The sequence below is a fragment of the Diorhabda carinulata genome, chromosome X (assembly GCF_026250575.1).
Source record: "Diorhabda carinulata isolate Delta chromosome X, icDioCari1.1, whole genome shotgun sequence".
In the NCBI taxonomy this organism is placed as follows: Eukaryota; Metazoa; Arthropoda; class Insecta; order Coleoptera; family Chrysomelidae; genus Diorhabda; species Diorhabda carinulata.
The window spans coordinates 66,221,395-66,235,577 of NC_079472.1; the positions used below are offsets into that span (position 1 = coordinate 66,221,395).

The following is a 14,183-nucleotide window of genomic DNA, read 5'->3' on the forward strand; positions in this document are numbered from 1 at the left end:
CTACGGAAGATCCACATTCCAAAAGCCTCGAGTCTGTTCATGGTATCCACTTTTAATGTCCATGCTTCTGCCCCATACAAGAGAACTGAGAGCACGTACGCCTTTACATAACGGTATCTGTTTAGTTTAAGTTCAAGGTTAAGTTTTTCACCTTTAGGAAAGGTGGTGATTTTACTTCAACGTCAGGGTCTATATTTGTCGTTATGCAGTTGCCAAAATATGTTTGTGATCAGTTGTGGGTTTGGAAGTCTTGTTGTGGCTCTTACTTCTGTTTTTGTTACATTAATTTTCATGCCTAGTTGACCTCCCTCTTCTATAACTATGTTGATTAGACGTTGAATGGATTGCCTGCAATGATAACCTTGTCGTCTTCATGACGTATACAGTTTAATATCCTGTCGTTAAATTTTATTTCATCCTCGTCATGGCCTATTTCTTGGTCAAGTATGTGCACAGAGTACATATTAAACAATATTGGCGACAAAACACAACCTTGTCGTACCCCCTTTTCTATATACACTGGTTCTGATGTCGTTTTTCCATATCCAACCATTGCTTCTTGGATCCAATAAAGATTTCCAATGAACTCGATGTCTTGTTTGTTTAACCATTTTTTCTGTAGTAATATCAGACGGACGGCATTATTAACACTATCGAAGGCTTTCTCGTAGTCTATGAAACAGACATAGACATCTTTCTTCATGTCTCAACATTTCTGGAAGAGTATAAAATTAATTAATATGCAATATAACATCCTCAAAACGCACTAACAAAAGCAGAGTTTTTCGTACAGTAATGTACCATTTAATAATAACAGTAAATCTTTCTTTCAATTAAAATCGTGCCAGAGGTGTCTTCGAAGAAAGTAAAACAAACGTTTAAGCTGAATAGACTGTTTACACTACCACAACACTAACACTCACGATTACACAGTCTAACGCGCGTTTCGATAATCAAGTTATCGTCTTTAGAGACTGAAGGTAAACTTATGTGCAGATATTTTCATTCATATCATTTAACAATACATCAAAGCTTGAGTACGATAAGAAATTGGACTATTGAAACCAGTTGCTAATTATTATAACTGACAACCGCCAGTTGCTGTCTTTTATTTTTTGATGGAATAAAATTGTAGTCTAAAGTACGGTGAACCACTGGATGCACGAGGTGCAACATAAGGAAGGACGATATATAAATGTATGGTACGATACCTTGATCAAATAATGCTCAAGTCCATGCTGTTCCACTATTATGGGTGTCCAGCGAATTAGTTCGAAGAGGTTTTATGGTTGATTCATATCTCAATAGATGGATAGCCTGAGTACCTTACTTGACCTTTGTCTTTGGATAAAATTATTATTAAATTAAATTAAATTTGATGATCCTATTAATTTATCAATTTACACTTGTTTGAAGATATTTTCGAACAGGAAAAAAATATCGATATGTAGTTTGGTATGAGTATGTACTGTTTCTATTAAGTCTTTCAATTATTCAAATTGCTCCTCATTGTTTAAATAGTTATTGAATTCCATGTATATTTTTATCAAATTATTCTTTGTAGATGTATTCCTATTTATAACAAAAACACCGGTTCGTTCAATTGGTTTCTTAATGCCCTATAATGGAAGAATCTTTGAGTTTCCATTGTTAGGTTTGTCTGTTCTGCAGTACATACAAACTTTTACCCTTGCCTGGGTTGATTTGAGTACTTTTATTAATCATCAATTGAAACTGCATACTCGTATCCAATATTTCATGTATGTTACCAATTAGGTTACGTCAAAATAATTATTATCGTTTCGGTGGAAACGACTCAGTTTGCAAAAATGAGTTAAATGGAAACGGAGTTATCATTATTGAATATGATATAGCGAATATATGCCCTTTTTCACCCACAATTAGGTTAATATTGGTAGTATTTGCCTTTTTTGGATTTGATTATAATTTCCAGGTTTTTCTCTTAACTACATTGTGTTCGTTAATTTTCTTGCTGTGTGTTATTCATGTACTGTCAGCTAAACAATGTCTTTTCTAAACTAATTAGCTGACCCGGCAGAATAAAGATAATAATGTCGTATAATATTTAGAATGTATTTTTCAGTGTTTTTTAAATATAAACATACTATTGTGAAAAACGAAACAACAAAGTTTGTTGAAGAATCTCAACTTTTTTGTTTCAAACTCAATGTCCAATTTTTCTTTCCTTACAAAGTTTCAGTTTTGTTTGTTTCCGACAAATATCCTGGCAGGCTCTTGTATAAAAAGTTTGTAGAAATCTAGTGTTTCATCATTTTTACTTTGAAGCATTGTATTCGGGAGTTCAGATAAACTTTTTAAATGTCACTGTCTCTTTTAGAAAATGTATAGATGTCAAGCTTATGTTCAATTTATGATATAAATATGAAAACAATTATTATGGGAATTTTATGAAAATTTTAGATTCTGGCGAATTCGCAGATGATCAATATCATGTTGCATTCGATGGAATTATGAAAAATTATGAATTTTGAAACCGTTTCAAGTTATCAATCTGTTATTATAGCGGGTTAATTTATATTCCATAGCTCACTGGCCGAAAACATTTCCGTAACAAAGGCGAATATCATGTAGTAAAATCATAACCAGTAAATTAATCCCCAAAATATTTCTTCAAAACCTCTTCTAATTTTGCATTAATAGATCCACTCTTATATATTTCTCTGATTATATCTTTAATAGTTAAAATTTCAACGTTCCTGTTTTTGATTTTTTGTTGCAATGTCTTCTTCACTTCTCTTTTTATAAATGAAACTGTAGAATAATTTTCACAATTTGGGCTTTACTATCAATAAAAGTTTTAGGCACTGTTGCAGATGTAGATGGAAAATTAGAATCTAGATCCACTGGTTCTGAATATCCAGCAGTGACCTCAAAAAAATTGGAACGTTGCAATCAATAAATAAACCTTATCGAAAATCGTTCAAAATATTACTCGTCGTGCTGGTTTCTTTCGAGATTCCGTGACGTATTTTGATATGTTGATTAATCTACTAGTTCTCGACGGATCTCAATTTTCCCTGCGTATGGCTTTCATCCGTATACGTACGAAAAGAAAGAACCTTGTTTGTGTCATGCATATTATTGCAATTGTATGCAACACAGTTCAATACCATTATAAGTTAGGAAGTCAACTTTAATATTCTAAAATGTACACACACTCAACTGTACTTTGGCTTCCAATAACACCACTTTCAAGTCTATAACAGCAGAATACGTGCTAATAATATAATTAAAATGACCGCAGCATTCACTTCACCAATTTTTGTATTCCTAGAGCTCCAAAATCCCCACAAATTCAAAATCAAACACAGTAATAGGAAATCATATGAAATATTAATGAATAACCAGAACGCTCAAGAGAAAGACGGGGATTCTACAATGATGTGTTATCTCTCTTACAATTTTGAACATAATTTTGCTCACCTTTGTGCATTGACGAGTTCCTCCCAATTATTTATCGCTATATTGATATAGTTCTTCCAATATCAATTGCAGAAGACAATTATGCGAGGAATAATCAATATTCCATAAATACGCACGGCACTCATATCGTATAAAATTCGGTAAAGCACTAACAAACCGTCAGTCCACGTGGACTCATCGTCTCCACTGTTTACCAATGAAAACATCGAATCGTGAACATAAATGCATTTCTATTGGCCGAAGCTGTATGTACACAATTTCTTCGGAATATTCCTACCAGAAAAGCTGCGATAAGCATTGGAGTGGCTTGCTGATTTTAATTTAATTCATAATTTCATAGTGTAGTGATAATAAAGACAGGTATGAATTTAATAAAAAGATTTAGATATACAAACATAGGAAGTCATTTAAAATATATTCGAATGTGTTAAAAACGAGAATATTCAGCAACTAGAGTTGATAAGCTTTCCATTTATCGAGTAGTCACGAAAGGGGTTGCTGCAGAACCGAAAAACATGTGAGGAAAAACTGAAATCTGTTGACAAAGGTACTCAAGATATACGTAGGACAATTCCGAGTTTATATAAGGAGAACATTTTATTAAAGAAGAAGATGAGTATGTGGTATCACCCTATCTACAAACCTTCATAATTCAATCAAATGATGACTCTAGATCAGACGATTCTGACTACTATGATACTTTGGAGTTGATATGTTTTTTTCCTTTTGTTTTATTTGCAAAGAATTTATTTTACTTTAAGGTTTTGGCTCTGAAATTTCGTTTTACAGAAAAAAAAACGAATGGGGTACAAAAAGCGCTCAATTCACCACTGGTACCCTGCTTGAACCAAACGCACTTACAGTCAGGTACATTTTACTCGTCTATTTACGTTTTATAATTGTCGAAAAGGGTTTTTATATAAGTTTTCATAATATGCAATTGATTCACAAAAATCTTAAATCTAGAGTGTAATTATTTTAGATATATATCTACAATATATTTTCTTAATAAACCCTGAATGGTATTGGAATTTCACAAATTTGAAAGCTTAGGTACACAAATTAATAATAAATATTGTTAAATCAACTAAATACACATATTTTCCTTCTTTTCAATTTTTTAAGATAAATTAGTTGATATAATTATTATTATATGCTCAAAAGCTTCTGAACAAAAGAAAATACTTCCAAATCAGCTGTTTGAACCAAAATCAAAATAACATACAAGCATAATTCATCACTAATTATAGATCTTGCTACATAGCTTACAAAAACAAGATGCATGTCATGTTTCATTTGATTAAAGAATCTGGCAATTTTATAAAAGCATTTTTAATCCCAATAAGTACTTTGACAGAATTTGTGTTAAGACATACATGTGTCTTAAATATGTTAAATTCTCTCAAGCCTCTAATAACCCTATCTACATAAATACGCAAACTATTACTCTGTTTTGCTTCCTTCACTTCACTTTCGGGTAACTTGCTTCCCGTTACGACACTTGGGGGTGTTACAAGTTGCACTTCCTATTTACGTTAATACTGTTCCACATGTTTAAAACCTCTATCAACCATTAAACACAAGCCAGATTGTGAAGAATCAAAGGAGCTGTTTTTCAGTGAAATTTTCAAATATGACATTCCATATTTCATAATCTTTTTGCTTTTTGTTTAAAACCGGAAACAGTATGAATAATAACAGATTTTCCAGGTTCAATTCTTATTATTTTCTTTCTCTTTGGTGTGCTTGCTTTTAAAGAAGCTCTGTTTTCATTAAGGGAATATAACAAGGTCTCGCTAATATCAATATTGGTTCTATCAAATATTTTATTAAGCATTCTATTAAGAACCTCCTCTCTGGAACATGAGTACATTTTGAATGATTCGTTCGTCTTATAATTTCATTCCTTCAATGAGCTTTTTCAATAAATGAGGAAAAGTGCTTTTGTTTACTGCACTGTCTCGGGGATTTTTGTTTTTGTAGATTGTTATTATACGGCGCCAAACTACTTTCAAGAGCTAACATCGAAAGGTTGTGTCAAGTGTGTTGAATTTGAGGATAGGTATAACCATTTGTGTAAACCAATCATCAAATGCGTACTGGTCAAACCATCTGGTTGGCTCTATTATAAAGGGGGTCCCCCGATACACCAGGAATCAAATAATCTCTCCACCTTATGGGGCAAACAAAGTTCTATCTGCAATGGCAGCAAACATGACGGATATTGAGGACTTTGTTGAGTTTATAATGCTTTAAGGGTATTTAATCCCTTTTCTGAAAACACATTTAGACGATCCAGGATCGTCTGTCAGATTAATTTCGTCGTAGTTAACGATGGAACTAGGTGGAATTCCTGCCATGTTTCTTTCTAAATTATCAAAATAATTGTTCATTCCCTCATCTGTTTTCTCAGCTCTTGCTTTTTCATGCTTGTGTCTTTAGATAAAATTCTCGCACCAGTCTACACCAGAAAAATTGTCTTTGAACTTCTTTAGACGGACACCTTATTTGTCTAAATGACCCTTTAACATTACTCTCAATTCTGTCATGATTGGTGTTCGGTGCTTCAACAGGACCTTCTAACTTCATTTACTAGTGCTCTTCTAGGAATATTGAAGGTTTTGAATGCTTCTGTACATCCCATTTGCTTACTTCTAATCAATAGAAAAGCTCTACGCAGATGTTCTTCGGTATAACCTTTATAACGCCTATCACCCACTTGTCTTTTATATTTTCGATTCAGTTTCTAATAAAAAAACACAATGTGGGGCAACTTTGCCAACCGCAAAAATTATTGGAAATTCAGCATCTGGAAAACTGTTTATATCAGACTCACATATACACAGGAATAGGTGAAGTTAAAACCAGAATTCAAGATTCATTAGTTTCTATTATACAACCCTTAGCATAACAACATGATTTTACAGTCAAAATAAAATTTTTACTTACTAATTTTCATATATGAGATCTGCTGCGCCTAGCTCAGGACTCGTACTGCCTAAGACCTGTTGATCGCATAGTATTTTGCCAACAACTGCACTAGAGCGGCGTTGCCAGATTCACATTAAATAATTTTTTAGTTTTTTAAGCAATGTTGCCCCGGTTGACAAAGTATCTCCACTTTATGGTACCGTACTAAATCACTTCTCGGACTTATAACGTAAATAACTATTACTTGCATAAGTAGATGTCAGCGCAAAATCATGTACAAGCCCCCTAAAGGTTCATTTATCTCATATTTTCTTTAAAAATAGCAAGAGATAATAATTAGGGATATTCAGATTTTCATATATAGAATCTAATGGATAACAACAGGTTTTAGACATTGTAATCCAATGTAAGACTGTGGATTCTTCATCATTATATGAATTGTGTATTTAAGTAGGTTAGAGGACTTTCCTTTTTTCATTTTTCCACTTATTTCCCTACAGCCTGAGGTAGACTTCAGCTGGAGACATTGTGTTAATGATGGTGTGTTTGTTACATTGAGGTATAGATGGGGTGTAGGAAATGTCACTACCAGATTCATCTTCAATGGTGAATATTTCTTCTGAAGGTAGCAATTGGCTTGATGCTCCTAGTACCGCAACACGACAGCTTGTAATTTTGCGTCAAAAATGTTGCATTGGTGAAGTTAACTGATTTACTCATTTATATTCAGTTGGGACACATTTACTTCTAAATTTGTGTTCAATATTCACTTGCAGTGATATACTACGGAAATTGCTACTTGAGTATTCAGATAGACTGATAGAAACATCATATTCATGATTGGATATGGCTTTATTGTTTCTCACAATATTTTCCATTAAGATCAATATACTTCGCATGCGTTTGAACCAATTATCGAAGCATTTTTTCCATTCCCGTTGAGATACCTCCGAAATATGTGATTTGAACGCATCAACCGCTTCTTCAACTGTAAAAAAACGTTGACCTCGTTTTTTTCACTATGTGGGAATCGAAGAAATCATTGGATGCCTATGGGCGGTGGATGACCCATCAATTCGATATTTTGACTGTTCGGAAACTTTTTGTTTGAACTGATGTATGACAGCTCGCATTGTTGTGGTGGAGCATGATTCGTTTTCTACTTGATTTCCCTGATTTTTTTAACACTCCTAGAAAACACATGGTGGTGTACTATCAAGCATTGACCGTTCTACATTGCTCTAATGGAACATTGGTAGTGCTTCGTGCCTGAACAACTTTTGTCTTGAAACACCAATTCAGTCGATTGTTGTTTAGATTTGGGTTCATACGCATAGGTCCGTGATTCGTCGCCTGTCGAAATTTTATAGACGAGTCTTTTGAAGTACGGCGATTGAATTTGTTCAGCATTTCTTTACACCAATCGACAAGAGCGATTGTGAAACTATGGGGTTTAGAACGCGAACAAATCTTCTTGCAATCCAAATGTTTATACAATATTGAATGTATTCTAGTAAAACTAATGCGCAAGTATTCCTCAATCTCACGGTATTTCATATGACGCTCTTGTAATATTAGTTTATACTATGTTTTCTGGCACAACAGCAGATTTTGCACGACCTTCACAGAATTCATCCTGTGGCGAAGTGCGACCACGAATCCATTCGTAAAATCATTGAAATTCGTTGGCTCGAGATGGTGTTTATCAGTAAAAGTCAAAGTGAGTTCATCGGCACACTGTTGTTGGTTTAATCCACGTCGCAGTCATAAAAAATTATGACACGAAAATAGCACTAGTTTGACATTAAAAATGTCAAAAATTGTGACAGCAATGACAGATTTGACATATTAACGTCAGTGTTGCAATATCTCAAAACTCAAGTATTAGCCCTCGTAGCTGATTTTTGGTAGGTGGTAGCTATTTCAGTAGTTTCTTTATTTGTTCTGAATCTAAAAATAAATAAAAAGATCTCTATTTCTCAATAATTATTATCCAGATAGTTAGAATATGAGCATAAGATATCATAATTTTTATTTAGGTAACTCCTGTTGGACATTCAAACCGTGTCGGAATACTATCCGATATCATTCGGACTTGCGACACAGAACCCATAACATGGTATTGGATATAATGAACCATATTATTGGGTACCTAGAATAAGAACTAAATTTTCAAGGTGGTTCTAAAATACATGGGTGTAGCTATGAAATTTGGAACGAGATTATAATAAAGAAATAGTAATAAATATTTTTTGTCAGAGTTACGCAGAATTATTTTCAATAAATCAATATCTGAATTGATACTGGATACTTATATCAAAATGGTTTTCACAGAAATTTATTACCGAATTGGAATATCTAGCAGCAGGATCTCGCCTTGCTAGATTAAGCCAATTTCTCACAATTTTCCCCATTGAAATGTTAATAAACAACTTTTATTGGAGTTTTTATTGATGTATTAGCACATCGAGAAACTGCAAAAAACACGCTAGGACTCATCATAATTGCACATAATTATGAAAATTAATTATTATAGGTTATAGGATTATAATGAACAATAACCACGTCATTTGTGGGTGTTTACGAGAGCCTGACGTCACAGATAAACGTCATTTCAAAGAAAAAAATAGGAAAGACATAATAATTTCAATTGAAGAGATACTCTAAAACAACTTACGGTAATTTTTCAAAATTATTCAAAACACGCCATCTCTATGAGGATATATTGAGAAATTCTTAGCCTACTATAGAACCAAATAAATTTTCAATGTCAAAATATTTTATTATTCAACATATTCTCCTCTTAATAATAATTCATTACAGCGAACCTGCAATGTCTCTAGACCTTTAAAAAAATGTTTCTTCTTGCTCTGGAAACCAGACCTCCACAGCGTTTATTACCTCATAGTTGGAAGAAAATTTATGACCTTCTAAACTTTTTTTCGGTCGAGGAAAGAGATGATAATCGGACGGAGCCAAATCTGGTGAATAAGGGGGGTGTTCTAGTAATTCAAACCCTAAATCACGACATTTTTGCATGGCAACATGAGATTTGTGTGCAGGGGCGTTGTCTTGCAAAATCAAAACACTTTTGGATAGCTTTCTGCGTCTTTTCTTTTTATTTTTCCCGTAGAGTGGTCAGTAATGTGGAATAGTAATCTCCAGTTATTGTTCTACCCTTATCCAAAAATCAAGCATGATTACTCCACGGCAATTCCAAAAAACTGAAGCAAGAAATTTTCCAGCAGATTTTTGAATATGAAACTTCTTAGGTCGTAGAGAACCAGAGTGTCGCCATTCAATCGATTGTTGCTTTGTGTCTGTATCGTAGAAGTGTACCCAGGTCTCAACAATAGTAATAGTAGTAACAATTCGGTTTAAGAATTCTACATCGTTTTCAAATCGAACACAGATCGAAAGCGATGTTTCTACCCTTGCACGCTTTGGGTCAACATTTGGGGTTCCATTTTGCAGCACTTTTTCTCATGTCCAAATTGATGAAAGCGTTCTTATTCAGTGCTTCAGATATCCGTTTTAGTCCAATTCGACGGTCTGATAAAAACATGTCATGAACTGCATCGATATTTTCGGGGACTGACACAGAAACTGGCCTTCCCGATCGGTCATCATCTTCAATGGAAAATTTACCTCTTGATCACCAAGGGTATCAAACATATCTTCGCAAATCTGCTTACCTCTTAACTTTTTTGAATGCTTGAGGCCAAACGGTAACGCAATATTTTGTTTATGCATGGAACTGGTCTAGGCTAACTAGATATCAATAAATCGTCGTATATTCTTAAGATGAAGACACTCTATACGTCAACCACTGTTTTGAGGATAATAATTAATCTGATTTATTCATTGGATTACTGGCACATTGGGCTTAAGAGGTGACTGCTTCCATAATATGCGCATAGTCAATGAATCTTCGGAATCTGCACTTTCTGTTAGATGTCGGTCTAGTAATTTCTTAAAAGCAAAGCTGTGCATATTGGATGAGTGAATGAATTGGCCTGCTTAACTAACTGAATTAATTGACTTCTGACTCTTAACTATCACTATTGTGAAATCGATGACAAGTTCAAGATCTAATATATACAACATCAGAGTGATTACTATTTCAATTGTTTGTTATACTGAAGTGATTTCAGCATGTGTCTGTTATGAAAAATAAGCCAACATTAAAAGCTTCTGCTGCTTAATTTATTAGATTTTTACTATCTTTTACATTTTTGTTTCTAATTTCTAGGTATGTTACCGGTTCTTACGATTACCATTCCTGTGGTGAGTGATTTTCATTATTACGAACGTTATATACATTATAGATTTTTGATTTTCTTGCCAAATCTTGGAAGAAATATATGCACAAATAGTTTATGAAATATTTATATTCGATGTGTTCTTGACAGAATATTCTGACTGCGTTTATTTCAAGACTATTACTTCAATTATTCCATTTTCTCATTCACCCATTTTATAAACTGAAAATGTATATATTTATTCATCAAAAATTTTTAATAAGCCATTTTTGAAACCAATATCGTTATTTTGAGTGGGGGAATTAGTGGGTATCAGTTAGTTCCCCTTTGTTTCTTTGTTTAAAAGTGAATTTTTTGAGTATTTAAGAAAAATATTAAAACTCTAATTAGTAAATTTATAACACGTACTGGAGCCTGTAAGAACCGAGGTACATCTCTGCATGTTTCAATTTACATAAATAATCAATCTTGTAAAAACAATTTTAATTTAAAGGTTCTTTACATATTTATAGATTTGGGTATCAGTCAACTGGACTAGCTTTAATGAATTGATTGAAAATGTCTTATTGTGCGAAGTGTCGCCAATGCGATGGTCTTTGTAACGAATAGTTTCATATGAAACTATCTGTATATAGGATTCACTGAAACTGAGTTGAAAACATTGCAATGTTCTTTATTTTAGGTCTCTTCTGTTTCAAAATTAGTTTTTTTTTTTAAATTTTTAAAAAAAAGATAAATTTTCACATTTCAACTTTTCTTTAAGTCTTCATCCACAATATGTTGACAGCCTCCTTGAGTGAGTTGAAAGAGTCCTAAATTGAAGACTTTTATGAAGAAATCAAGAGTCACTCTAATCTTTTAAAGACCACCTGCAAACAATGGTCAAGAATAAATTTCATGAGCTGCAAGGTGTAATGAAAACCTACCCCTGCCCATACAAGCGAAACTTCTAACTCAGAGGTATTAGAGAATTCTCGTTTGATCAATTATGATCAAACCCAAAGATTCATCGCAGACCCAACTCTAAAACTCGATCGGATATGTTGCTACAAATGAATCCTCTTGACGAACTCAACAACAAAATTTAGAATCTGCGAGGTATTGATTCTTTTTTACACAGACAACAGTTAATAGTCATATTAAATAAACATATAGCCCAACAATCTTTGGTTCGCAGCTATACTGCTAACAATTGTGATAAGTTAAAGTTTGACTGTTATGCTAGCGTTGCGCGCGTGCGCACTACGTTATGAAAGAGAGAAATAGCAACCGTACCGAATCGTCTCTCTCTTTCTAACCGCGGATGTTCCCACTTATGGGCATGCATACTCTATCTGTATAAACTCTTTGATTCATATACACGAAAAGACGGTTAACAGATGTTTCTAGCTGCTTTATATTGATATATTCGAAAGCTCGGAAAATATATTGAAGTTAGTCCACTTTGGTGTTTCCTTGCCACGTTCCCAATAAAAAAACCCCTCATAATATAGCTGGCAAAGACTTCTTTACAATTCACATACAAATATGGGATACTTCCAAACCATCTCAAGAACTTATGGATTCACAATAAAAATTCATCAGTAAGGAAAATCATTTAGTATTGAAGCCATCTCTTTTGCAAAGTAAATAATGAAAAATATCGAATTTGTAATTGATGTTCGATCAAAATCTATTTCATTGCGTTATCATTTCAGTGAGAAGAACATTTGATAATCAAATACTCGGGCAAATGCAACAAGGCATAGAATTTTGCAGCTTATTCTCAACTCAATTCGCTCATTTGTTTGCTAGTTAAAATTCTTAATATATTCATAAAAATAGGAATTTGAGCTTATTGATTATATTCAACCAACTTTAATACGAAAATGATCTTAAAATTGGAAAACTGTTTAAATTAACAGTTAACAATTCGAACCGGGAATTCAAATATTATTATAAAATAACAGATGAAAATATCCAGCACCGTTACAGAAAACTGGGAAAAAATAAAGTACTAATATTGAATAGTACCTAGGAAAGATATCAGAAGTAAGAGATGAGGTGCATAATAATAAAAGAGATACAAAGAAGGTGAAGGAGAAAAGACGACAATAGATTAGATATCTTCACCTCCAGCAATTCAAGATATATAATTTTCACGAATGGTGAAGAAAACACTGAAAATACAGAAAACTGAATTACCCAATCAGACAAAACAGACAAAAAATAGAAATGATCAACACGGAATTTGAGCCTTATACACGGAAGACTTGAACTAGAGGTAATTAAGAACAGCAAGAAGTAGATGAAGTGAACTCCCTATAAACCAGCTACTGTAAAAATTGAGCGTGAGTTACATATATTCCATTCATTGAATCAATCCAAGTAGAGAGGGCTGGGGATGATAATCAAAAAGCACATCGTTTGAACATTATTCGTATTGTTGCATCCACCCCACTTAACAAAGCTATAGGAGTATTATTAATAATAGGTTATACCCAACCAGAAGACATTCCCCTTGTAACGCTGAAAAAAAAAGAACCAAATATAAATCTAACACAATGTATGTAATTAAATATTTCTTTAATTTCTTATCTCTGAGACCTTTTAATATGTTTATGCTTCTAAATGTTCATGATTCTAGGTCTCTTCTTTTTCAAAATTAGTTTTTTCAATAATTTTTTAAAGATAGATAAAATTAGACATTTTGACTTCTCTAGTTTTCTATCGATAAAGACTAATTTTGAGAAAGAAGAGGCATAAAATCGAGAACATTTTCTTTTCTTCTAGTTATAAGGTTCAAACAAGAATCCTGCTGGAGATTGAGTAAAATAATCATGCTACGAAAACCAGATATTACTAGAAATACTGGAGAAATTATAGAAAGGAATTAGTCTCCAATTACCACTCTCAATTCAAAGAGAAATACTCCCAAATCGATCAGAAATATCGCAAAACAGATATTATTGATCTAGTATTACATGATAATAATAATAATAAGCTTAAAACAAAAATGAATAAAAAATACTTGTATTATTGTGAAAAAAAGCGTGGGGCGCTTTGATCCATATTTCTCGTAGATCGAGCTTGACACTTTTTTCGGAATAATACCAGTATTTTCCATTAAATATTGTGTTTTATGTGAATTAATACCAATATTAATTAATACCAATATTATAATTAATATAATGGGTAAGGTTGTCGAAGTTACGAACAAACAAGCTCACCAACAAACACAGACCGTGAAACCCGCCCTGTTCGATACAAATTGCCAGTCTTTATAAAGCAACAAGAATTTGGATTGGTTTTATAAGCTGTTTTTACATCTTTTATGACCTTTTTTATGCATGCAGCACACAAGTGGTTGATGCAGAATCCCGAGGACATGATCACTAGATAGATTTAACGTCTTCAAAAATACAATTTTATTTCGAACATCGCGCTGGTGTCAACCAACTAAATACAGACGTCCTGTGTTCCCACCACAACAAGCCGAAATCTAGGTTGTAGTTTCAAGAACTATAGTGGTCAGAGGATATTGAG

General features: G+C 33.2%; 1 protein-coding gene across 2 annotated transcripts in view; it reads left to right on the top strand.

Moving 5' to 3' along the window:
* LOC130902233 (uncharacterized) overlaps window positions 1-14,183 on the top strand; it is a 384,279-nt gene that overhangs the window by 101,307 nt on the left and 268,789 nt on the right. The window contains exon 2 of one of the 2 annotated variants that reach the window (XM_057814189.1): window positions 10,649-10,683. The exons of the other annotated variant lie outside the window; for it this stretch is intronic. The gene's annotated coding sequence lies outside the window, so the exon portion shown is untranslated. The remainder of the gene's footprint in view (window positions 1-10,648; window positions 10,684-14,183) is intronic. 2 annotated transcript variants of the gene reach the window in all.